Raw genomic sequence first — 26857 nt, 5'->3', positions numbered from 1 at the left:
TGACACATATTCCAGGGCAGATCCTCTGTGTACATCAAGTGTCATCGCTCTCCTGAAGTCAAGGGAGCTGTGACACGTTACCCCCATGGGGGCTCTGCCCTTTTGTGCACCATTCTTGTAATAATCAGAATGCACCTCTCACAGAGCCCTGCCTGTGACCACCGTGGTGCAAAGCGCCCTACAGACAGTGAGATGAGTGCTGTCCTGATTAATTGCTGAAGGTATAGACTTCAGTCTTGAATTTTTGCTTTCCTTCTGATTTCAGACTCACCCTGCTGTACGAGCACCAAATGCAGCGTGAGGTTGGATATTAGGAAGAAGTTGTTTTCAGAAAGAGTGGCCAAGCACTGGCACGGGCAGCACAAGGAAGTGGTGGGTTCACCATCCCTGGCGGTGTTCCAGAGCCATGGGGATGTGGCACTGAGGGACACGGGCTGTGGGCATGGTGGGAGAGGGCTGGGGTTGGACTTGGTGAGCTTAGAGGTCTCTTCCAAACTGCATGATTCTGTGATTCCACGACTTGTTTGAGCATCTTCCTTTCCAGAACGCCAAGCACAGGTCCTCAGAGCTGCAGAATGGCAGCAGGGGCAGCGGGCATCCTCTGGCAGTGCCGTGGTCTCAGCCAGGCCTGCTCCCTGCCGCACTCATAGTCACCATACAGTGGAACAATAATATATCACTGGGCCTGACCCTTTGGCCTTTATGAATTATCTGTTTTAGAAAGACGTGAAACCACCTTTTATATCCAACATAATAGATATTTAGACATTGTAGATCAATAGTGAACAAGTTTTCTGGTTATAGTTAATGGGTGCCAGAGGGGCATTCTGACATTGACCTCTGACACCCTTGTTGACAAGAAATCTATAGAGAAAAAAAATAGGAAGGACTGCCAGGTTTTAAAGTTATGAATATAGATCTACAGCGAATAATGGTAATTTTCATTGAGCAGAAATTTTTCATACTTTCAGTTTCAGATGAATTTCTCCAAAATCCTTAATTCCGACCAATGTAAAATTAATAACTGGCCCTTGGTGAACATCTGAAAACAACTGTTCAGCTGTGTGACACATTTTTTCATTTGTTACTCATACGATATTGTTCTGCTGTCAAAGAAGACTTTTCCCTTATAAAATAGGCTGTCATTTATAATTCCAAACCAGCACAGATTTGTTAAACAGCCACATCACAATGGGTCTGGATGGGAAGAAATGCAGGCTCCTGGTCCTTGAAAGAAACGAATCTGAAATGATTTTTATAAGTGAATAAGTTTATAGGAATGTAATGTTACGATTTCCTACAAAACTGGGCGCTAATGAAAGTTCTACCATATACGCTTACTCCTTAGTATAGCAGATACTTTAATTAACTTCTCGTGTAATTAACTGATGCAACAAAAGAATGCTAATAAAGGTGGCACCAGCCGTGGGTATGAATCTACTCTGCTATACCTCGCGTTTTGTGGTGCTTGGTAAGGAAAGTTGCATTCAGCAGCAGCAGTTGAAGCAAACCAGGACAACAGAGCTCATTTCCAGCAGCCGGCCCTCGCCGCAGCACAATCCAGCGTGCCTCCAGGTAATGAAATTAGCTCTGTCATGTCAAGTCAAAATGAAATCCGTGTGAAAGGAGGGTCGCCTGCTTTCCACAGCCCAGGCCCACCGATGTACCTACTGTATTATTTTGTCACACTCCAGTAACGCCGCACCGGGGTCTCAGCGGCCTTCCTGCAGCTAAGCGCCATTGAAAACACATTTGTCCTGGCTGTTCTTTTCTTTTACCCCTCCTCTCATCTTGTGCAAGATGAATCGCTGCTGGATCCAGACTGACTCCGAGGGCAAAGCCAGGTCTTGAGGAGGTTACCTGCCTCCCACGGCTTAAACATTTTAATTAATTTTAACACTAATGCACAAATGAGAGTTAATCACTCTGCTGCAGCGCTCTCTAATTTACCGAGTTTATTCATTAAAACTTTCCTCACTGAACTTTGATTGAATGTCATGCTTTTTAAGAGGCCTCTCAAACTGCCCGAAGGCAAAGACCCACGTCTGGGGCATCTGCTGCAGCACTCCTTACAATCTGCTCCGCAGGGAGGAATGGCAGAGTTTGGTGGCAGAGGGACTGAGCTGGGGAGCTGAACCAGGTTCCTTGGGCAGTGCCACAGCCGGGCTGCTTGGGAGCCCAGACACGACTGCAATTGCCTACTGAGCACAAAAGGAGAATTCTAACCTGTACAAACTTGAGACCAAAACAGTTCCCAGCCCCATAGTATGAAGCTGTCCACGTGATCGTCGTGCTGGCTTTTGTCATTTAGTGCAAGGATATAATATATGCTGGATGACTGTTAATTTTATGAGATTGCTTTATAGCTCTGCTGTATAACAAAAAGCACAGTGATGGCGTTATTTGTTTTAGATAATATATTTGCAATGTGTTTGCTAATCTAATTATTTTAGAATCAATATAATAAAACCTTAGGTACACAGTTTGGTCTATTAATTGCTATAACTAAGATCTGAAATTTATTGTTTAAATGGAGGTTCTTTATTTCAAATTAACTGAAGCAAAATGTAATCTTTACTTTTTTAATTAACTGTGTTCAATATTAGGTAAAAAAATACCTCACATTTTCAGTTTCTTAATGAAGGCTGCAGTCAGAAAGGCTGACATTCAATCATACACTTAATTAGCTCTCTTAAAATCACTTACATTGCTTGGGTCTCAAAAGAATTTGCAGATAAAAGAAGATTCTCTGCATACAGTTTCATGGGAAAATCCAAAATGGAGATGCACAACACTTTTATAAAGACACTACAAACCTTGCTGGCGTATCTGTCAGGCTATGTGAAGCAAAGTAAAAACATTTCTTGGTTTGCACCTGTGCCCACCTATGGGCACTCGGGGCATTGTGCTTAGGAAGCTCCTCTGCAGAGTTTGCAGCACCCAGACCTTCCTACAGCTAATGTTGTGGAGCACAGCTCTGATTACCCACATTTGCTAGTACATTTTTCTGCTTTATTATAGTTTTCATCCACGCTCTTCCTTTATTTTGTGACTGGACTCACTTCTGTTTGGAAGACTATTTCTATTCGTGCCTCTTCCATCCACTCCAAAAGTCCATGCCAATGTGGATGTTTAGGAAAACTGTCTGAAACGTCCCTATTAATACCAAATTCCTGCCTCTGTAGCTAATACGAGATCAAAGCTTGTTCAGGCAATGAAAATGTCTAACTAGAGATTAAGGCTAACCTTCGAGTTTATAAATCACAGCCACTTCTATCTTTGAATCAATTTTAAATGTGAGGGTACTGTGACTCTTACCTGTCCTATTGCCCTTACACTTCACCTGCTGCCCCACCGCTTCCCCTGCCATTTGTTTGTTTCAGCAACAGCAGCTCCAGCAGGCTCTTGGGAAGCCTGGCAAACAGGTTTTATGCAAGAGGAAAAGAAGAGACATGTCCTGTTGAATGTGAACAGAATGTCTGACTTGACGGGGACGTGCAGCGTGTACAGGCTGATGGCCCAGGAAAGGCAGAACGGCCTGGACACGTGCCGATTTCTGCTCAGAAATTCAGAGTAGAAGCAAGGAAATCCACTCCTCATACTGTAAGTGCCTGAGAAATTGAATTTCTTCTTTGCATCTGGAGATCCCTCTGATAGCCTTCCATTGCTGCTGCAGCACAAGAGGCTGGGGTGTGTGGTTGGGGTATGTTCTCCCTCGCCTGGACCATGCTGGGAGTTGCACTGGCTTTTCCAGAGGCAAACGAGGTGTTACAATTTCTCCTAGAATTCCTAATCTAATGGTCTCATATTAGTGCTTCTCTAATGACATTAAAAGCTATCTGAATCTCTACTTTTTTGTACAAACACGCCTATCAGTATATTGTGTTTCTAGATGGAAACGTCCATCAGCTTTTCAGGAATGATTACCTAGTTTTCCTCTCCTTCCTAGGAAATTTATGAATCAATATTTTCAGCTTCATTGCTGCTCAGATTCTGTGAAACAATCCTTATGTTCAGATCTTTCTATGGGCTCATCAAACTGAAAGTCCTATTGAATTGGCTGCATTTCTGTTTCCACCTCATTATGGTGGGTGGCACCGTAACACATGTACAATTGTACCAGGAGTCCTTTCTTTCAATTCCAAACAGGAAACTTTATTAGAATAAGAATTACTGTCACCATTTGAATTACTCTCTTTCCTTTCCTCTGCAGTGCTTTTATCTGAAGCCTTCCCAGAGATCCTCCTCTTAATGTCAAAGTAGGGATTTAACCAAATGCATAGGTCACAGTAACTACTAAAATCCCAGCACATCAAGAGTGTACTCGTTCCCACACATACACGTGTCACATTTAATGAAATGGCTGGGATGAAAACCCAGATGTAAATGCTTAAAGCCCAAGAACCACAGCAGCCATTTCTCTATAAATGGTGTGAGTGCTCCTGCCCAGAGCACACAGTGATGCTCTGATGCACACTCCCCTGCTCACAACACCCCTACATGAATTTCACACTGCAAATATGTTGGTAGAAATAAGACTTTGTCAGGAAGGGATTCACAAACACAGAGCCCTTCTTCTTTAAAAACATGTCAGTAGTTAGGAATAGCTAACCCAGCTCTAGTCATTACCTAGCAATGAAAAATTGACAATGGAGTTATTAGGATAATACACTTAATTAATAGAAATATTAAAAGATTCACCATTAACCTGCATTTGCTCAGAATGCCAGAGGGGTGATTAGTTAGCATGGCACAGAATATTTTATAGAACATAGCTGCTTTGTAAGGAGTCAGAAAGTGGAGATCCGTGCACTGCTGGGTGCAGAGAAGGACCTGAATGGCACTGGAGGTCTTAAACAGGAATGAAGTTCAAGGTGATGTTGAAAAATAGTACCTTGAGCTTACTAAAGAGATTAGATCAGACCAAAAAGATACCTTTTTAGTAAGATATCTGGTATTTTAAAATCAGTTGCTTCAAAACAGTTTGGATTGGAAGCAACTATCTATGTTCAACATTTCTTGCAACCCAACATCCTTCCCTAACTGAAAACAGTACAAGCCTCATCTCTTCAACACGTGTAAGACACATGGTATCAGATGCACAGCATAATTCTGTGGGGCAGCTACAGACAGGCTGGAAATCACCATCTCAGATCTATAAAACTGGTATACTTCATGGACCTGATCTTCAGCAAAGTGAAGGTGTAAGTGCTCATTATGTCTGGGAAGCTGTGGAAGACAAAGATTAGAAGATGTTTCTGAGACGTACAACTTGGTTCAAGGAAAAAGTAACAGTAAGGAGCTGGCAAGGAGAACCACAGAAGTGAGTGTGGCACATGGCTGGATTTTGAGGAAGCTGGGGAAGTTGATAGTAGAACATCAACAGCTGGATTCCTGAGGAGTGGGACAGGGCTGGCCTCAGCGCATTTCTCTATCCAAACAAACTGATGTGCTTTGTCCCCTGTTCTTTTATAACCTCAGGACAGTTCGGCCATTAATAACGGGACAGTTTGAAAGAAAAAGATTCTACATCTCATTATCAGGCTTCCTGTTTGTGGGCTGGTGTGAGACCAAATTTGGGTTTGTTTGGAAAGCACAGCATAAGAGTTAAGCACTGCTATAGAGATGTTAATGTAGAACTAAATAGATCACTAGGAACCAAGTTCACCAACAATAAATCTGAGTTCAGTCACCCAGAAAACCCAACAAGGCTTTGATGCTATAGAAATTGCCTGAATTCTCCCTGAATGTCTTCCCTAGGCATGCAAAGCCACTTACAACTAATATGGCAAGACAAACCGTGTGGTTTCCTCGACTCATTAGGGATGGCTGTAGGTTGGTACTCTGAACTATAACTTTTAGAACTCCAGTTTCAGAATGGAACCTCACATACAAATCCAACTTTTACGGCTTCAGCATTACTCTTCTTAACTGCTGTTTACAAAATGGTGAAATAAACAGAAGTCATCGGAGTCCCACCCCGAGCCCTACAAAAGCACATATATTCAGCAGAGTTGAATGGATGAGAGATTGAGAAAGTTAACAAAAAAACACATTTTCTTCCTTTAAGAAATATTTCCTACTGACAGATTTTGGATTGCATGCTCTTTGAAATACTGAAGCTATCACAGCACGTTCCCAGAGAAAAAATACTAAGAGCTAGTAGCAGTAAGTGCAAAATATGTGACACGCACACAGACAAATACACCTCTCTAAATGTGCACATACATAAACACACCCACCAGATGCCATGCAAAAACACACCTACAAAAAAACCAAAGCACGTATCAATGAAAGTAGTTGAACGAGTGATTTAACTTTTGTGAAAAGTCCAAAGGAAAACGTTCTTGCTCACGTTCAGGAATGAACGCTTCGCAAGCCAGCCTCATCCTGAGCACACCTTCTAAACCCTGTGTTACCATAGGAGTGCCTGGGGTAATGCATTACAGCAACCTGCATGGAATTTGGGCAGGGGAAGGAGAGGTGGAAGAAGGAAGCCTTTGAAGAGGAGCACGGGGGCTAATCTTTGTGCTCCAGTCAATACTGTTCTGCCATATGGTCTCACAACCACACTCAAGTTTCATTAAGTTAATTTTAAAAATAAGAAATTAGAAGATGAATAGAATAGAAATTAATGAATAGAAATTAAAAGATGAATTAGAAGATGAATAGAAATCTACATTAAGTAGATTTCTAAGAGTTAGAAAGGCCTTGAAAGGCTGGATGTAAGTCACAAAGTTCAGATTAATGTCCTGATATTACCGCATGCAACCTCAAGGAGTGAGGATGCTGCATCATGATTCTGGCTTGGGTTACTCAGGCTTCAAGCAGAAGGGGTTACTGTTAAAGATAATTCTATTCCTTACCATGGAATTAACATCTTTCATCTTGTCACAGACTTAGGGCTGATACATCAGATTGCAACTGGACACTTCTGATTATATGATTCTTACAGAATTCTTTATATAAAGTGACAGAATAGTCAAGAAGTGTTACAGCTAGGCACAGCTAAAGAAGAAAAAGTAGGCTCTACCTAGTTCACAGAAAGCAGGACATGCTGGGATGAACAAGCAGTTTTTCACTTTCACTCCTAAAACATACGCATGCAAAACAAACAGGAAAACAATTCAGTAGAGATTTCAAAACCAGAATCAGTGAGGATTTGCTACCCAGCAGGATTGAATGAAATAACAGTAAGTAAATTTCTGATAAAGCTGGGATAACTGTTAACTTTAAGGTGTTTAAATTTAAGCAATTAATCAATTTAAAGCTCAGTTTCATCTATCCGAACCTACAGATAAAAAAGGGGGGAAGTCCTTTACTTCCTGAGGGCAGAATTCCACAGCAAGTACTCAGTGGCCCTGGAAATTAAGCCATGCTTTTTTGTGTTAGAATGTAAGAGATAAGAGGTGAGGCTTCGAAGAGTTAAAAATGAAAATATTAAGCCCAAATGGGAAATCTTCATTTACTTTTTGATTGCTTTGAAAATTGCCGACCTCAGCTGTTACGTGGAGTAAGCAGGACAGGGGAAGGCATGGAACTCATGGCCATAACCTTGGCTTCCCTCTCTGTAAAATGATGTTAACGCCATCTCAAATGAACTCTGCAACAATTGAATGAGGAGTTCAAACTGTTTTAATAATGTTATAAATACTTTCAAACTTTGTTTCTTTTTTCAAAAGCCAGTAGAGCATAAAAGAAATTAAGCAGAAAATTAATTCTCCCAAATGTCTTCAGTGAGTGGACAGAATTTCCAGTAAGAGCCAGCTTTTTGAAATGAAAAAAACATCTCCTGATTTTGGCATTATAATCCAAAAATTCTCATTAGCTTCTTCAATTCATTTAATATAATTTACCCCTCCCTGTAAGTTTTTAAGTGATGAAAGAGATTAAAAATGATCCCATAACAGTCTGTACAGTATTTTACATTCACTGACCTTTTACGTAATTTGATCTGTTCCTTTGGATGTCTGCTCCAAGTGTGGTGGGTGAGAGCTTGATTTATAAACACTGTATGCACACAGGGTTTTTATGTACTTTGTTCACACCATCAGGTTTTTCTGTAGTCATTTACAGTCTATTTGCAATTCATTAAAGCACTTTTTTGTTAAAACTGCCCTATTTTTTTTTAATGTTTCTGTACTCAAGTAGGTTTTTTTCAAGAAAAGAAAGTCTTCAACTGCTGTCTCGTGCTATCTGTTAACGGGGTCCCTTGCTTGTACTTCATATTATGGATCTCACAGCTGCAGTGCAAAAGGGGCAGATTTGCTTTGGAGGAGGAAGCTTTCTATAAAAATCCAGCTCTCTTCCTTTCTCTGCCTGCAGTGCTAACTAATGGAAGACCATTCTGCTCACTAAAATTCAAAGAAAATAGCTCTGAAAGAGCAGATTCCTGCTTTTCCCTCCTGTACTTACCAGGCAAAAAAACTGACATAAACAGAAGCAGTGTATAATGTAAGGCTCGTGCTTTATGCTCATAGTTTCTGGTGCAACTCGATTCTGTTCTTCAAAGTGGAAATGACCTTTCAGTGGTTGTCTTTTACTTTCTGCCTCCTGTTTTCCATTCCCTTTTTTTAGCCATGTACATAAACCTTTTCTTGTGCTGTAGTTTTTATTTTAGGTCTAGCAGAAGGGTTTTTTTCCCCTGCCCATAGTAAGACTTTAAGAACAGTGCAGTGGGTAAAGACTGAAAGAGCCTAAGAATTTAAAGCTTCTTCTGATTCCTGTGCAGTTAAGCAGCAGCTGGGTATGCAGCTTTTCCAGGGTGTAAAAAATGGGAATCTTCATCAGATGAAATGGGGAAGATCTCCAGGAGGGACAAACAGAGAAGATCCCAAGGCAGGAATTGAGGAGCTCTCAGTCGCCAGAAAAGTAAAGCCCACTTATCAGTGGCCAGCCTCTCAGAATTTTGAGGACCTGACTGATGCTTGCAATAGAACAATGCCAACAGAAGTTGACCCCCAGACCTCTCTTTGCAAGGAGTAAGTTTCTGCTTTAGGGGAGCACAGAATTACAGAATAACCCGAGTTGGAAGGGATCCGTGAAGTCTGAGTCCAACTCCTAGCTCCAAGGTGGCCCACCCAAAAATCAGAGCACACATGACTGAAAGCCTTGTCCAGACACTTCCTGATCAAAGGGAAGCAGTGTTTTGTCCAAGATGGACACAAAAACCTTCCTTCCTTGGTGGTGTCTCTGCCCAACACTTTGTTTGACCACTCTCTTGCTACAAACTTGCTAAAAGCAGCAGCACAATTAGCAGTGCCCCTTATTTCGGGAGGGGTAAAGAGACTACCTTTGTTTCCCAAGATATCACTTTATAACAAAAAAATCCAAGCACATCCAAAACATTTCCATTTCTCTCCAAAGATTCTACATACAGACTTTCTCTAATTCCTGTATCTGCTCATGCTTACTGAGGGGAACGTACTGGATGAGGGAGTAAACTGTGGCTGGTGCCTAAATACCAGCCACCCAGGGGGAGGCAGGGATGCGACATCATTAGTTATTTGCTAATCAGAAGAGAAGACTTAAAACAATTCAGTGTATGACCTATTTTTTTCCCCCTCTGCCACTTGCATACATGATAATTTTCCTTGAGGACAAAATCTCCTGTGTGAAAATGCTTGCTGGCAGGAAATCTCTTTCTGTTGCTGGTAAACTGCTTCGCTACTCCAATCTGAGGGATTTCAGAGAAAAAGAATGGCTTGCTCCCTCTCCCTCACGCATCAGCTAATGCAGAACGTTTCACCGGTGTGTGAAAGGCTTTTTCTCTCTGTGGGGAGTATTATTTCTGATCCCCAATGCAGTAGTTAATAAAGTCTCAATAGTCTTTCCACCATTTCCCCCAGCTCCCGTTCACAGTCCTAAAACTCCACTGCTCCTGTCACTCTCCAGCCTCTCCAATCTTTTCTGCCAAATGATGTTTTCCTTAGCAGGAACTTCCAATGTAGCCCCAATTGTTTCTGTTTTATTGAGGGATTCCTCCTGAGTGGATTTTTCGATAGCATTTCTAACCACACCAGCAGCCACGCTGCTCTAAAGCAAAATTATCTAACAGCTTCCCAAGTTTAATAGCAGCAAAGGTTTTAATGCTATCTTACCCTAGTCCCCTGAGCCTGCAATAAGTTCCTTCTCCTAATATTCCATTATGTCTGACATACTCTTGCCATCCATAGAGAGAGATTGGATCTTGTACCGTGGGCTTCCAGGCTATCACATTTCTGCCTTTTCTAGCACATGTCCTGTTCTCCCTTGGAGGTCATTCTGCCTCCTCACAGCAGGCAACCATACAGAACAAGATTAGCCAAGAAATCTGACTTTGAAGAATGCCTTTTTTTTTTTTTTTTTTTTGGCAGAGCCAAGGCAAGTCTTTTTACAGCACATAGCAGCTTTTGGTCTGGCTGTTTTCCTTCTTTCTAATGGTTATGAAAGCTGCTTCAGAATGAGCTGTTTCTCAGTAGCACGCAGGGCTCAACATGGTGGATGACCGCCGGTCCTTGTCGGTGCCAAGCAGACCCCACTGCACATGGTCATAAATACATGGGGTTAATACCCAGCAGATAGGGATCCAAGTCCCAGCTGTGCCAAAGCTAAGCACTCATGGCACTCTTGATGCATCAGCCTGAAGGCATGGAATGTGCCAGTGTTCTAATAGCACAGTGATATTGGGTACAAGTTGGGTAGAGAGCTGTGTTCTGAGTTTTGCCAGCCAGTTTCAATTGACTTTGCAGGTGGCACCACGAGAGCACAAAGAGAATTGGTTCACTGATACTTGAGATTCTCAGCTAAGAAGCACTTGGTGATATCAAATTCTCTGTCTCTGAATGCTAGGTTAACCTCCTATACAGGAATTAGAGTGTGCACCTTTAGATATCCCTGCGTAATCACCTGAAGATGGTTAGACCATCAGCAGTTGCCAAGCAATTCTCCCTGTATTTACATATTATCACTGTCATCTCCATTACTTTAGCATGGCAGACACCAACTGCAAACACTACACTGTAATTTCTGACAGGTTCTCTAACATTTGAGAGGTGTATTTATTTGTCTAGCCTCAGAATAGAATTATGGAACTGTTACTGGAATGAAGGGTTGGTGAAAAAAATACGAGGGCAGCAGGGAATTCATAGAATCTTTCAATGGTTTAGGGTGGAAGGGACCTTAAAGATCATCTAATTCCAACTCCAGATGAACTATATTCACCTGGATAAAACTGTGTTATGTTAATGATCCAAACATGCAGTACATGTCTGTACTTCACACGGATGCAGTCACATTTTCTGGTCAGCTCTGCTTGTTTCTTCTTGATGCTAATGCAGTTCTACCGCTGGTAACAACATACCAGATTAAATGTTTGCCTTCATGTAACACTAAATATAACACTGTGGCAAAAGCACTGCACCAGCAGCAACTCATCTGTGTCAATGTTTCCACAGCCAGAACTGCAGGAGCATGAGCAAGGCGTGGAACACTCACTGGAGAAGAGTACTGATTTCATAGGGAGCTCATGCAGGAAGTAGCTGAAGTATTCAGATGCTGAGCCTCAGCCGTGAGCACTCAAACTGACCTAATAGCAGTAAGCAACATCAACCCCAACCATCTTTATATTGCGAGGGTAACGATGAATGCATGGGTAACTGCAGAGGCAGATTCATCAGAAGCTTCTGTGCATCTGCTCTACATTTAGTTCAAATCCTTTACAGTGCTGCCACACTGCACCTTTCATCTGCAGAAGAGGACTGCTGACTGCGTGGACTTCAGAGTAACGGGGCCCTGGGCAGCCTGGCCTGGTATTTAATGTGGAAGTTGGTGGCCCTGGCTGTGGCAGGGGGTTGGAGATTCATGATCCTTGAGGTCCCTTCCAACCCGGGCCATTCTGTGATTCTGTGATTCAGAGAGTGCAATTTGTATGCAAACAAAACATGAATATGGCATATAGAACTCCAAGTCAGCGAAATAAGTTTGCAGTGAGCAAACTTCAGTTCACTGAAATTTAGCTGTTCTTTGTCTCCTCCCTGGATTTTTCTTGAATCACAGTTTTCCCCGTCCCTGTCATCTCCCATGCAGTTTGTACATATTGTGTGATTTGGCAAATAAAATTAAACAGCACCTTTACTGCTAATGATGTGAAATACAGGCTTTTACCCGGGTCCACTGCTATTTAATGACCTAAATACTGTCCACACTTTTGATAGCTGGCTTAAAGCTGTATTGATTTCCCTGAAGTTTCTGTTGCTTGCATTGCAAAGAGCTGCACTAAAAAGCAGTGACTCAGCTCATCAGAATGTACAGCAGTTGTTAACATGTCTTGGGTGGGATAATGTAGTAAAGAAATCATAAGAGTAGGAAATTCTGGACTCAAGAGTTTCTTTGCAACCACTCTCATTATTCTCCTCCTGCTCATTGCCCTCCTTCTCCAACTCAGAAAAAGAACTGAAACAATGCAGGATGTATTTATCCAGCAGAGTACATCGCTGCTCTACATGGTTTAACACTCCTGCTTCTCTTTCTAAATTCACCCTAAAATCTCACTCTTCATCTCTCACTCACGCACTGCAACTGATTCTATGATTCTATGACTTCACACCTTTCTTCCATAGGGTTTATCTTAACTGTGACATTAAATGCTGTGCTGTGCTGCACCTCTTGAATTCCACAGCATGTATATGTTGAAGACTGCAAAAACTCTTCATTCCATTTTAAAGCAACTGGATGAAACTGAAGAGTCAACATTTAGAGCAACAGATCTTCTTTAGGATTTATATGAAGAATGAAGATTTGTTGTACCCATAAACTGAAAAAACCCTGACTTGGTCCATCCAGTCAGCACTCCGAGTTTTCAAGGCTCTGTGCTTGAAGTAATACTCATTTCAACAGTTCAGAAACATAGGGCTGTCCTCACAAAGTCCTATTTATTTCTGGTGTCTGTGTTTTGTATCCGTGCCTGCAAAAATCTCCACCTTCTTCATGCTCGTTTTGGGAAGAGCTACTGAGTCAAAATGAGCCTCACAGTGCAACGTTCACAGCTCTTACGACTTTGTTGTTCCTTAGTATCTCAGAACCCTGCTTTCGGTACCGTTGCATGCTGATGTTTCATCCTGGATCAAATGGAAGCAGTTTGCTTGGCTGAGTGCTGCTGGTGCCCCAGCTGAGCCCACAGACAAGGCGAGGTGTGAGCAGAGATGGGGAGAGCGCAGCAGAAAATGGATGGCTGAACCCATCGCCTGGCAAACCCGTGTGAAACAGTGATGATTTGCAGGCACTGCAGAACAGATGATCTTTAAAGATTTAAAAGAGAATATGTTCTCTTCTTTGAAAGAGAAACAGTGACTTTTCAGGTTGGAACAAATCCTTAGGCCTTCACTTGCAGTTTGTATGGAGTCAAATGACAACTCCAAAACAATTCCCCTCCTTACCTCTAGTGACCTATCGAACACTGAGATTGTCTGGCATCTCTTTTAAGGCACAATAATATAATAACTACGGTGGTGGTTTTTCTATCAGCATAAATATTTATAGTTACATTTGAATAATATTCATCCCATTTTCATAATAGAAAATAACCTAATGATGTGGCAGGTTATGCTAGTCCGGGGGTTACTTATTTGCAGATCAAGAAGAATTTTGTTACAGACTGGGAAATATAAATTAGACAGATCTTTATTTCAGTATCTCTGCTTCAAATGAGATGCTGCCTTTAATCACCCCACAAGGCACAAGATTTCTTCTTGTGGAATATGCAGTGTGAAGATTCTCCTCTGTTTACACTGGTGAAGGCAACTGGTTTTTCTTTCACAGGAAGGGACGACTGTACTCCTCCTTCATAGAATCATTAAGGTTGGAAAAGCCCTCTGAGATCCCCCAGGTCAGCCCCAGCCCCATTGTGCCCACTGCCCACGTCCCTCTGTGCCACAACCCCACGGCTCTGGAATACCTCCAGGGAAGGTGACCCCCCACTTCCCCAAGCAGGCTGTGCCAATGCTTGGCCACTCTTTCAGAGAACGCAATTTTTGTCATATCCAACCTGCATTTGAGGGCGCCGTCTCTGCCTTTATTCAGTGGCACATGCCTGTCCTGCTGATGGATGTAAAACAAGCAACCTTGCCATAAAGAAATCATGACCCAAGACTATCAGTGCCCATGGTTTCACTGGGCTTTGCATACAGCTCTTAGGGTATCAACGCAAGAATTAGTTTTCCATTACTTCATGGACTGGAGCAGAGCAGTTTCTCTCTCCACTTAGCAGGGAAACTTTGACCCTTCCTTACTCTCCTACTTGCTCCTGCTTGTGCAGGTCCCTTCATTTCCACTCTGTCACTGCCATGCCTTAAAAAAGTAAAAGAATGAAGCACACCTTCCATTGAAATTTTTACCCACAAATGTCATGCCTATATATGCACAGGACTATGTATCAAAGGATCTGAATGGTGTCATTACCAACGTCATTTTATCTTCTGATGTGAAATATAACCATTTTGCATTATTGCAGTTTTAAATGTCTGTTGTTAGGACCTATTTATAACTACTGAAGTGTTTCCCTTGAGTACCCTTAGCAACTAATTTCAGGATCTGGATAAACGGAAAATAAACTCATGCCAGCCTATGTAGGCATGTATCAAATCAAATGATTACAGAAAATTAATCTTTCTATAGTGGTTTATCAAGTCACAAGAAATCAAGTGCATTTTAAACGCATGAAGCTCAGTGTTGGCAAAAAGACAAAAACAGAAACAACAACCACAAAAACTCACTTCCAGCCAACCATAAACACGGGTGCTATGAACAAACCTGAACCTGAACTACTGCCTTCAGAAGGAAAAATGAAAGGATGAATGAAAGGTTAAATGCACTCTGCTGCAGAGGCTTTGGGTGCTCCTTGAGGAAAGGATTTGCCCTTTGTTAAACGAGATAATTCTTTAACTTACCTGTATATAGTTTGGGTTTTTTTTCCAAGTTTCTTTCTAGGAATTCTGCAAGCTAGAATACTGAGGGCCAAACCCAGTAGGAGATTTTGCTGCTTTTGCAGTTGTGTCACCATAACAAAGGTGAGGATTTGGGCCCGGAAGCACAGAGCACTTTCCTATCTGCTGCTGGCATCAACTTGTGCTTGGCAAAGCCAGCTAGGACTGCTTGTGCATCTGTCGCTCTCCTCCCTTTGAGACCTAATCCCTTCATTTCCAGACACCCATGCACAGAGAGTGCTGCCCTCCGACAGGTGATGGCATGGAGCACGGCCCTGCCACACACAGCCTCTGGTTCTGCATATTCCCGCAGCCACATATTTATTTAATGTTAATGCCCCGCTGTCTTGACAGTCGTGATGTGCTAAGCTAGGAAAGTAATTAAAGTTAATTTCTTCTTGGGGGAGGATGAGAAAAGGTGGGGGGGGAAAGCCTCACTGTACATTCTTATTCATATTTCTTCCCTGTTTTGTGATTCTCAATCGGAGTTTTCTAATAACAGATCATTTCTTTTTGTCTAACTTTAATCTGGCCCTGCTTGACAAGCACCATCCTTTTCATTGAAGGGTAAGACCACTTAAAGAAAGGCCAATAAGCCCTTGCACTGCTCAGCTGACTAGGGTGATTTGTCACCCTGTGCAGTGGTGGTCACACCAATGGATTTATCTCAAGGTAAATGGAGATGCTGAGACCTGGGACCTGGAGCTTTGATTAAGGCCCCCTTTTTGTAGTGTTGATAGATGTTGCTTGTGTTTATCTATTTGAAATGCCACTAAATCTGTGAATACAATGGAAAAAGAGAGTAGTTTGCAGCTGAAAACATATTAGTGATTTATGTTTCACTAAGAAGCACAATAAAGAGACAGAGGCTATTAAGAGGAGCTATTTTCATGAGAAATAGTTCTGCTTTAAAACATTATCAGCCACACCTTGATAAAGACCTACATGCATGCATAATCGTGTTTACTTATCCCTTTACTTGAGTGCAGTATAGTTTGGAATGCACAGCCCCAAATTATTAATAAGCCAGTAGGTGCTTTGCCATGCAGATGTGTAAGAATAGGATACTTTGCATGTTAATTGTCTTTCAGAGGAGCAGAAAGTGTAAAGCTCTGAGCCAGGGCTTCAGATGGACTCTGCATGCCTTAAAACAGCTTCAAATCCTCATGACCATCACTGCCTGCATTTATTCACAACATTGTAGTAGAAATAACCAGTGGGGTGACACAAAAGGATTATAATGCATTGATATAACTTATAACATGAATCAATGTCAACAAGACGCACCCATTTAAATGAATAGGGTCAGATGAGAATGCTGTATCACCCTGACTCGTGTGACAGTTACAAATGCATAACCTAGTATGCATAATAGGAGTGTACAAACCGGTAGAGATTTGTAAACTTGGTTCATTTCAAGCAGAACTGACCCACAGGAATGGAAAAAGGAAAAGCCAACTGAGCTGTCTAGCAATGAGGGGCTTTGTAGTTTGTTGTTTAACGAAAGGCATAATGAGGTTTCATTTTCTCAAGCTTGAATAGAGCACATGGACCTAAAACACTATTAGGTAGCCAAACTGCTATTTATCTACAGCATTCAATTAAAAGAAAAAGATAACACATCCACTCCCAAACACATTTCTGTTTACAGATGCAAAATAAAGCTTCCTTAGCCTGCCTCATGTATGCAAATATATAGGCAAACTGCAATTACATGTTTGGAATTAACTGCGCCATGTTATGATTTATTGAAACATTCTGAGGATTTCTGTTCAGCGGTAATGAACGGGGGGTGGGAGGGTTGCTGTATAATGTGTGTGCACCTGGAGCATGAAAACTAGTACAGTAAGTTATGTACCTGTAGGGCGATGCTCTGCTGCGGCTTGGCACTGCAGTGTACTGACAGTCTAGCAAAGCTCTTAAATCTGGACAACACCTGCACCTCATTTGCTTTACAGAAGAGCCATGACCTGACTGCTGATGGTGAGCCCTCCCTTTCATCCTCAGGATTATGACAAGTTATTAATTGCCACCATTAGCTGCAGCAGCCTGCTTGAGATCTCTGCTGCTCTCTGGAGGTGAGAAACTATGTGTGTGTGAATGCAGAGAGAAAAGACGTGAAGCACTGGGGCAAACAGAGCAACAATCTGCCCAAAAGGGATTGTGAGATTGTGAATAATTTATTAGAAAACATTTTTCTTTGTCCTTCCCACAGACCCACAAATCCTCCCTAAGCGCTCCTTACCAGCCTTGCAGATAATGTACTTACACATCTCAGAGCTTGCTAAATAGACTGAACAGGCCACAGAGTTCACTCCTAAACACCGCATCTTCAGAGCACCTTGCACAGATCGAACACTTTCACCCTTTCCTGGAAGCATTTCCTACAGATTTTTTTTGTAATTAGGTAGAATATAAAATGACAGTTCAATGCTAGGAAAACATTATTATTTGAGAGGCTTTTTTTGTAACTATGTACTGAATTTGTCAGTTCCAGCCCCGAAAGGCCAAATTTCAGCACGGACTGACATCTAATTTCACCATTTTGCACTGAAATTCCTCAACCTGCCTCACTGACATTTTCAAACACCAACATTTTCAGCTACCTAATTGTGGCTGAATCTCAGATGCGAGAAAAAGCAAATTCAAAACAAGATTACTTTGGTAACTTCATTTTCCAGGCCAGAACGTTCATTTTTCTATCATCTCCATGTACAGTCACTAGCACACAATGAGTATATTTGGGTATAAGTAGCAAAAGATAGTAATTCTTAGAGGGGTCAGAGAGGGACGATGGCAAGGAGCATGAAATATTAACTGATGTCAGCAAAATTAGCTTTGAGGGAGCTCTGCTAGTTCAGAGCACCTGCAGGCTGCCTGGAGATGGGCTCAGCAAGGGTGGGCTCCTGCACAGAGCTGCAGGTCAGCAGGCCTGTTAACCTCCACCTTCTCCTTTCAGAGAAAAGGACAAGGGAGAAAGAAAAGGACTACTGCATGTCTCAGCTTCATCCATATCAAGAGCCAGAATGTGCTCAGTGTGGCTGCCAGACCTAGCAACTCAGAAGGACCTCAGCAATACAGGCACTCCAGTAGTCTAAATAAAGGAGAAGAGTTGAGCTGTCAGAGGCACAAGTCCACCGTAAGGGAAGGACTACAAAACAAAAGCAGGCTTCAGTTCAGCTAGATGTTTCTCTAGCTTGCAACAATAACAATGTTGAAGTAACAACCTCCAGAGCAGCTGCCAACTGGAGTGCAAAACCCACCAGGACTCCAGAATGTGCAGCAGCCCTGATGGGATTTTCTCTGGCACCAGGCAGGACTCCTGAAGCACGCCATATTCTGCTTCCCATCGCTGGGCTGTAGGTGCGCCCTTACTTTAAAGCAGCATGTGGAGATGAAGAAAACTGCTGAATTAACCTGAACTGCAGACCACTTCCCTGTATTTCAGAAATCCCTGTACAGTCCTTGCAAGACATCCAGTATCATCACATTCAAAATCTAATAGAAAAATACTGTGTATTTGACAGAATAGATTTTAAATACAATACATGCTGCTTTTCATTTTTGTTCCACATCTAAACTTCTAAATTCCTCTGCCTGGTCATCTTAAAGTTTCATTTTAAATAAAAGTATTGCATTTATGTGTGAAGATAAGTTAGATAGAGAATGCCCACACCCAAAGCCCTACCCCTTATCTGCCAGGGCAAGAAGCGACCAGGAATGATTCTAAAGGCCATATTTAAGTAGAATGCATTTATAACTGGGATCGGAATTAAGAAAAATTAATATTAATTAACATTAATGTTAATTAATTAAGAAAAAACCACAGAGGCCACCAGAAAGCTCTTCAAGAAATACAGAGGCCAAACATTCTGTGCAAGCAGCCCCATAGAGCACAGGGTTTCTCTACCTGTTATACATAAGCTTAAAGTATTGCTTCAGTGTGCTTGTTCACACGGATGCTATTTCTCCATCTGAACTGCAAGAGCAGCACAGGATTTCGTACCCCAGCAAACTTTTCGTGCTTCATGACAACAACGCCAGGTGGGAGGTACAGTTTGTTCACATCTCAAACAGCCAACAAATAGTAGTATTAAACTGTTACAAATAAAATAGAAGTTAAGTCTGAGCTTACCAAGATGTTTACTGAAACTTCAGGTCAAAGGAATGCAAACTTGCAAATCATTTTTCAGTTTCCTTCATGCGGTGACTCTCCTGTCGGCTGTGAGGCAGCCTGAGGAATGCTCCAGCCAGCTCTGGGGTGAGAGCAGGGCAGATCTGGAGGCTGCACATCCAGCCCCAAACACCACAGCACTCCTCTGTCATATAAAGTTCAACTTTTCTTGTAAAAAGGGTAGGTATTTACCACAAGAGCAAGCCTGACCCGTGTGCTCTGCAGCTGCTCCCCACTCTGTGCCATCATGGCGGCAGCTCTTCCCGCCCAGCAGCCCAGCTCTGTGCCATCATGGCGGCAGCTCTTCCCGCTCTGCAGCCCAGCTCTGTGCCATCATGGCGGCAGCTCTTCCCGCTCTGCAGCCCAGCTCTGTGCCATCATGGCGGCAGCTCTTCCCGCTCTGCAGCCCAGCTCTGTGCCATCATGGCGGCAGCTCTTCTTGCTCTGCAGCCCAGCTCTGTGCCATCATGGCGGCAGCTCTTCCTGCTCTGCAGCCCAGCTCTGTGCCATCATGGCAGCTGCTCTTCCTGCTCTGCAGCCCAGCTCTGTGCCATCATGGCGGCAGCTCTTCCTGCTCTGCAGCCCAGCTCTGTGCCATCATGGCGGCAGCTCTTCCCGCCCAGCAGCCCAGCTCTGTGCCACCATGGCGGCAGCTCTTCCCGCTCTGCAGCCCAGCTCTGTGCCATCATGGCGGCAGCTCTTCCTGCTCTGCAGCCCAGCTCTGTGCCACCATGGCGGCAGCTCTTCCCGCTCTGCAGCCCAGCTCTGTGCCATCATGGCGGCAGCTCTTCCTGCTCTGCAGCCCAGCTCTGTGCCATCATGGCGGCAGCTCTTCCTGCTCTGCAGCCCAGCTCTGTGCCATCATGGCGGCAGCTCTTCCCGCCCAGCAGCCCAGCTCTGTGCCATCATGGCGGCAGCTCTTCCTGCTCTGCAGCCCAGCTCTGTGCCACCATGGCGGCAGCTCTTCCCGCCCAGCAGCCCAGCTCTGTGCCATCATGGTGGCAGCTCTTCTTGCCCATGAGCCCAGCCTGGCCCTGGACACACAGCCATCACCTGCAGCACCCACACAGCAGTGTGCAGTGGGCCCTGTGGGCGCAGGGCAGGACGGGCTCAGTCGCTGCTTGATGTGTGGTGATACATTGGCTGAACACGGTCCTGTGAATGATGAAATATACACAGCCGTGCTTTCTGTTTTGAGAAAGGAATTTGAGAATGAGTTTCAAGATTGCTGAAAAAAGCAGCATTTTTTGGCATAATCGTGACTCCATTTACAGTCAACGTAAATACATTGCCTGTGGATTTTAAATGGAATGTGTAGAGTGGCAGTCTGACATCCAGTTCAAAAATCTGGTCATGTCTCTGTGCCAGACTTTTATCAGCCCTCTTTTACCAGAGAAATACCCCTCACTTTACCATCACGCCTTATCCACAGCATCACTTTTGGCACTGCGTACATGTGTGACCAAGGATGAAGCACAGGAAGAGTAAAATTTCATCCAAAATCTGTGCTGAACACCTTGAGAGCTCACTGAAAGCTGCAGCCAGTGCCACTGAACCAGGCTGATGCATTAGTGTCACAACAGTGACACCACATATCCCACTGGTTTTAGGGCTTTAGCTGCTCTTTTTGATGCTTTAATAAATATATATAATTTTTTTTAGCTATATACATTAACAATATCATAGTCTGTTTATTGGCCCAAGACAATTCCCCTTCACTCAGCACAGCCCCAGCAAACCAAAAGGTTGTGTACACCTATGCCATAACATATTGCTTCCTCCAAGCCCCCATTCCTTCCCTTATGATCAGCTTTTCACAGCACTGGAATGATGACAGTCAGACTTCTCAGCCCTAGGTTGTGCCCATCCATTTGCCCTGGCTCAGTCACCTGGCCCAGGAGGCCCAGCATGCCCAATCTCTTCCTCCTCGTGAGCCTTAGAACATGTGTAACACCATGCATTCAGCCTTTGCAACAAGCAGGAATGGCAAGCGCTGCATTCTTTCATGATTTTACATTAAAAATTATTGTAAAATATCTGTTATCACTCAAACTTAAATTACAAATATATATAGAAACAGAAACATTGTTTTCTCAGGATGCTACAAATCAACTTTGCATTGGCCTTTTGTCATATTGCAGTTGTTAAAGCTGACCTCTAAAATTACTGTAAATGTTTTGAATCCTTTGTGTGCTCAGTAAGCCATACGTAGAGCAATCCGATGAGAAAGGACAGTTCCTAAGGGCTAAGTGAGAGACAGGATTTTCACATTTGAACTCAGAGCCTTTCAGCCCTGAGAACTTCAAGAGCAGCTGCAAACACACAGATACAGTGGAACAATCAGAGAAAAGAATTGTCAGGTGTGAAACACTGTTACAGCTGAATAAGAATATCTATTTTTTAATAAGGATGTTGACATAGATCTTTTCTGTTGAGTGTATCTATGTAGAGTAGGCCTGAAGCCTTTGGCATCTGTTTTGAAATCACCTAATTAATTCAGCTAATTATTTATCACAACCCAAGCCATTCCTGCTAAGTGTTCTATAGAGCACCTGGAGATGTACGAAGGATATAATCCCTTAATGCCCTCATTAATAAGCCTTAACTTTTCGTTAGCCCTGAAGTGGTTGGGCTGTTGGACTTGATGATCTTTGAAGGTCACTTCCAATGGAGCTACTCCATTCTATTCCATTCTTCAAACGTCATTCTGAGCTTCAGACCAGTGATACAAAAGCACTGATGCATTTTGAGGATCTCTATCAGACAGCTTAAGAGATAACTGAAACTTTCAGATAGCACAGCTGATTTGTTCTGCATTTCTACGATGAAAATGTTAATATTTAGAATGCACTACACTGTGTGGAGCACATAACACAGCATGTAAAACAGACTAATCTTGAGCTAAATCTTGTTAGACTACACAGTAAAACCTGCTGGTGAAATTCAGTAGCCGGTGTTGGTCATGTATTATTTATTCTTCACTTTCAGGTGCCCGTTTGCACAACAGAAATAATGATCTGTTTGCACTTTTTTCTTATGGAGTACATATGTACTTTTCCTTACATTCAGCACCCTTTGACATAAACATTAAAATGCATTAAACAGGAAAATAAATGTTGTCATTTTTAGCAAGCCAAAATGTTATGGTATCCAATATGGACACACATCTAAACCACAAATGGGCTTCCTCAGAGTTGGTTTGAGAACCAAGCCTCTCAGATGGAAGCAGCACAACAGGGAGAGATGCAGAGGGGTTCAGCCATGGGCAAGCTGTGCACACATGCAAGGTGTGTTTGTTTCTGTAGGAATGAATAGAGTCACTGTGAGGAGCAGTGTTGTTCTAACACCTCTTCTCTCCTTGGCTCTGTGGCCAGTTCACATGTAGCTGAGTGTTTCCATGGAGGAACGAATCCATCTGTGTTTTCTCACCTGCAGGTGTTGGGGTTTTAATTAAAAGCTCTAGCTAATATGTTGCTATTTTGTGAAGGGATGTAAATTACAGCAAAGACGAATTATGAATGATAATGAGAGGCAGAATAACTCACTTGTAGTCATTTCCTTCATTTTTCTGCAATGCTCCTTTCCACTGGAACATAGTGAAGTGTGCTTTAATGAAATAATCCAGTATTAACACTAATTTACTCTCATGCTTTCTTTATACATGCAAGCAAAAGGAATATTTCCACTTGCACGGGATTTGCATCAGTTTAATAAGCACAACGTGAGAAGCATAAAGCACCAAACCTTAGGATAAATGATGCAGACTGGACTTAAAAAGAGCTTAAACAATGCTAACAATGTTCAAATTCCGATGCAGGTAGCAAAACACTGTGCTATCTGCAATCATTTGTCATTTGAGCTGTGGCAGTCTGTATGTACAGGCACACAACCAAGTTCCACAGCCCACACGGGAGCATCCCAACTCTCAAATCTTTGGATGGTTTGGATCTTTTCTGCTCATTACTATTAGAAGGCAAGATTGATCAGAAAGCTCTCACTTCTCTGCACATGTCAGGACTAGAAGCATTTCTGTATGTCTCCTACAGTGAGATTGATTTACATTTGTGAATCTCATTTTCAGAACAGAATACAAATAACTCTATCATGGCTCACCAGAATGCTCCTACATCATTCTCCTCACATCTGACATGATTTTTATGGAAGAATCCCCCTCAAAAATTGTTGCAGAGTAAGTTTTTAAAAGTCCCTAAATTATCATTAGGACATCTGTATATTGTAAGTATGGTTCACAATATTCTGCCCTGGATTCTTGCATCTCCAGACCTCAGCATCACATGAGTGCTAAGAGATGAGAGCAAACAGGTCCAGGCTGCCCTCGGTGCTGCAGGAGAAACCCAATAGAAAGAACAGTGATTAAAACTGACCCAAGAAAGCAAATGGAACCTGGGTCAATATCGAAGGACTCTGAGGTGTTAAAGAGCCATAATATGTGGTGGAAGCTGCACTGCAATTCCAGAATGACATCTCTCACTCTCTATCAAAATACACAATATAGATATGCCTCTTGTCTGTAAAAATTTCAGAAAAATAAACTTGCCATTCAAGGTGAATGAACAGGAGAAAGGAGAAAGCTGATGAAATGACAGAAAAAAGGAGAAGAATGGTTTGCGGTGTGCCAAAAATGCAAAAAAATAAATAATTCTGTACAGAGGTGGGAAATGGTTGGCTGTTGGGTGAGAGGGCATGCCTGGGCACTGAGATGGCAAGGAGAGAATGAAAAAAAATGAAGAATAAAACAAGGGCGAGAACAACAGGGAAGAACAACAGAGGCAGGAGGGCAGGAGACATGAAGCCCAGTGCCAGAAAAAGCACTTGTTAATTACATCTAGGCAGGTTTGCTATAGGCAGTAACATAACCTGTTCATCAATGGGAGATGAAGTGTGCACTGTTTGTCCTCCGGCCATTTGTCTGGGACAAGATGTGTGTTCAGTGAGTATGGATTCTTTTCTTCTTTCTTAATATACATGTTGAATTTTCAGTTTACAGATGGCGAGGTCAAACAAATACTCCTTCCCCTGCACAAAAGTGTCTTCTCAGCATCAGGGAATTGAGTAGGGAGGGAAGAATCAAATACAGCTTTCAAAAGGAAAGAGATCTTTTAAGTGTTCCTTGGGATATTTTATGTTCTGGCTTCTGGAATCATCACACCTAAGAAAAGTAACACTGAGACCTCCAGCTTTGACCTTTTCTCCTTTCTCTGCCTGCTGCTGCCCTTTACTCTGCACAGGTACATCCATCAGGGCTCTGCCTCAGATACTTAGCAGTACCTGAGCAGGACCAAAGCCCTGCACCTGCCAAGTAGGCACGGAAGCTGCTGTGCAGATAAGAACACAGGCCAGCCTGCAGCCCTGCTACCTGGGGATCCATCCAAGTGCAACACCACATGCAATAGCAAGATGGGACCTTTTCCCCAAGAAACCTACCATCTGGATGCAGTTAGCTCAGTTAATCCCTCAGCTCCATAATCATTGAAATAATAAATAGAATCATTAAGGTTGAAGAAGACCCATAAGAACCCCAAGTCATAACCCAGCCTATCTGCACTGCGTGCGCTGACCACATCCCTCAGTGCCACATCCCCATCATTCTTGAACACCTCCAGGGACGGTGACTCCACCACTCCCTGTGCCAGTGCTTGGCCACTCTTTCAGAGAAGAAATTTTCCTTAATATCCAACCTGATACCTTGCAGCAGGGCCCACCAAAGGTCCCCCCGGGCTGTTTTAGCAGACTGGCTGACTGTGTGTGTGTGCGTAGCACAATCTCGTTTGCATTCATAATTATATCCCTGCCAGTGATCTGACTCTTCATCTTTTTGTCAATCATCAATCACATCCAGACACAGCTGATATAACATTGTCACTTGCATGTTTCGAGGATGTGTCACAGCAAGAGTTCAACGTGCCATAAATTCACTTGCAATGCATTGAGCGCTCGGAGCACTGCGACCTGGAAGTAGCAGAAGACAACGTGTGCACCAGGGCCACTCAGCACCAAATGCCAGCTTGGTGAGCATCACTAGCAGCATGTTTTCCCTTTCCTTAAGGAAGGTATATCACTGATCATTATAAATGCATAGTGATTGTAAGGCTACATTCCCATCAAGGGGCTGATGAGTCATTAAAACCCCTCAAGCTTTGTTCTCACAGTTTATTGCCTCATCATCATCACCACCCCTTCATGAAATTATTGTCTTTTAATTAGCTCTAGCCCTTTCATTAGTGCTTGTATCATTGCAGAGAGAGAAATAGGGAAACAGCTCAAATAAAGTATCTGAGTGCCCCTTCTGAAGATAGTAATAAGGTATTAGCAGTGTCATTTAAAATAATGGCTTTTACGACATGGCAAACTATTTTTTTTCCTAAATGAAGGAAAACCTTGTTATGTTTCTTGATCCCTGTTCCAGAGGTGCAAGGATTTCAAAAGCAGTTGTTCAGGAGTGCCTGGAACTCCGCTCCCTTACAGCAATGCTGCAAACCCACACGGTCTGCATCTCCAGTGGAAGATGTTGATTGGAATATATTAAATAATAGCAACCATCCCAACTGTAGTCATCTCCTGTATTTAAAACACTGGTTTACATGCTTCATAAATTTCAGTATTTGTAATTATACAATATATATGAACGGAGTGAGCAAAAGCGAGCATATATATTATGGGAAGAAATAGTATTATCGATCCTGTATTGCAGTGCACAAGAAAATTAGTTAACCATACAGTTCATTGGTTTAAAGATGGCAGTAAAGCTTAAACGCATTCTGTTGTGAAGTTAAATATAACTGCCAGGACACAAATAGAACAATTGCTTCACACGGATTTCCCTGGCAGCTGAGGGATTCGTGGGCTGGATCCTGCCCACAGCTTGTGGCTGCAGACCCAGAATAACCCTGCAGGAATAAGCTGTGTTACTCCACATTTGCACCACAGTAACCGGAGCAGGATTTGGGATCCTGAGGTTTAAATAAGGCTTATGTAATAAAAGGGGAATTTATAATGGTTCCCAGCGGAGCTGGAAGGCAAGGTGAAAGCTCAGCAACACAAACACCAGAGATGGACTTCAGATCCCCACCACAAGTTAGTTTATCTAAAAGGCTGCTTCCTTTTCCTTTTTAAGAAAACAAATCTGACTGAGTGGAACTACTTCTGCTTGGATATTAGGAAAAATTCCTGCTCTGAAAGAGTGGCAACGTGCTAGCAAAGGCTGCCCAGGGAGTGGGGAATCACAGTCCCTGGAGGTGTTGAGAGCTGTGGCACTGAGGGACGTGGGTGGTGGGCACGGGGCATGGGCTGGGGGTGGGCTTGCAGATCTCAGAGGTCTTTTCCAACCTGAACGATTCTGTGATCCTAAAGGAGGGGCTCCTAGGAGTTCAGTGTAGTCTGCCATAAGCTCCTCTGGTTTTGATCACTCCCAGCTGTGTTGCAGACATCAGACTACGTCTACGTGGGTTGGAGGCTGGCACTCCAAGACTGTTGTGGATGTCGGTACATGGCAACAATGGGAATTGCATAGGAAGCAGCAAGATTCCCAAGCAAGAAAGATGCCCCATATCCCATTCTTGTTCCTACCAGGCTTTTGCCTCGTGAATTTCAACGTGTCCCTCGCTGCTCCTTCACTCTGCACCATGTGAGATGGATGGGGGCTACAGAGGAGATGATGCAAGGTTTAATTATCCTGCAGTGAGGAAGATCTTCTGTCTCCCTC

The sequence above is a fragment of the Tympanuchus pallidicinctus genome, unplaced genomic scaffold (genome assembly GCF_026119805.1).
Source record: "Tympanuchus pallidicinctus isolate F22 unplaced genomic scaffold, pur_lepc_1.0 scaffold7, whole genome shotgun sequence".
Taxonomy (NCBI): Eukaryota; Metazoa; Chordata; class Aves; order Galliformes; family Phasianidae; genus Tympanuchus; species Tympanuchus pallidicinctus.
This window is presented reverse-complemented; position numbering follows the sequence as displayed.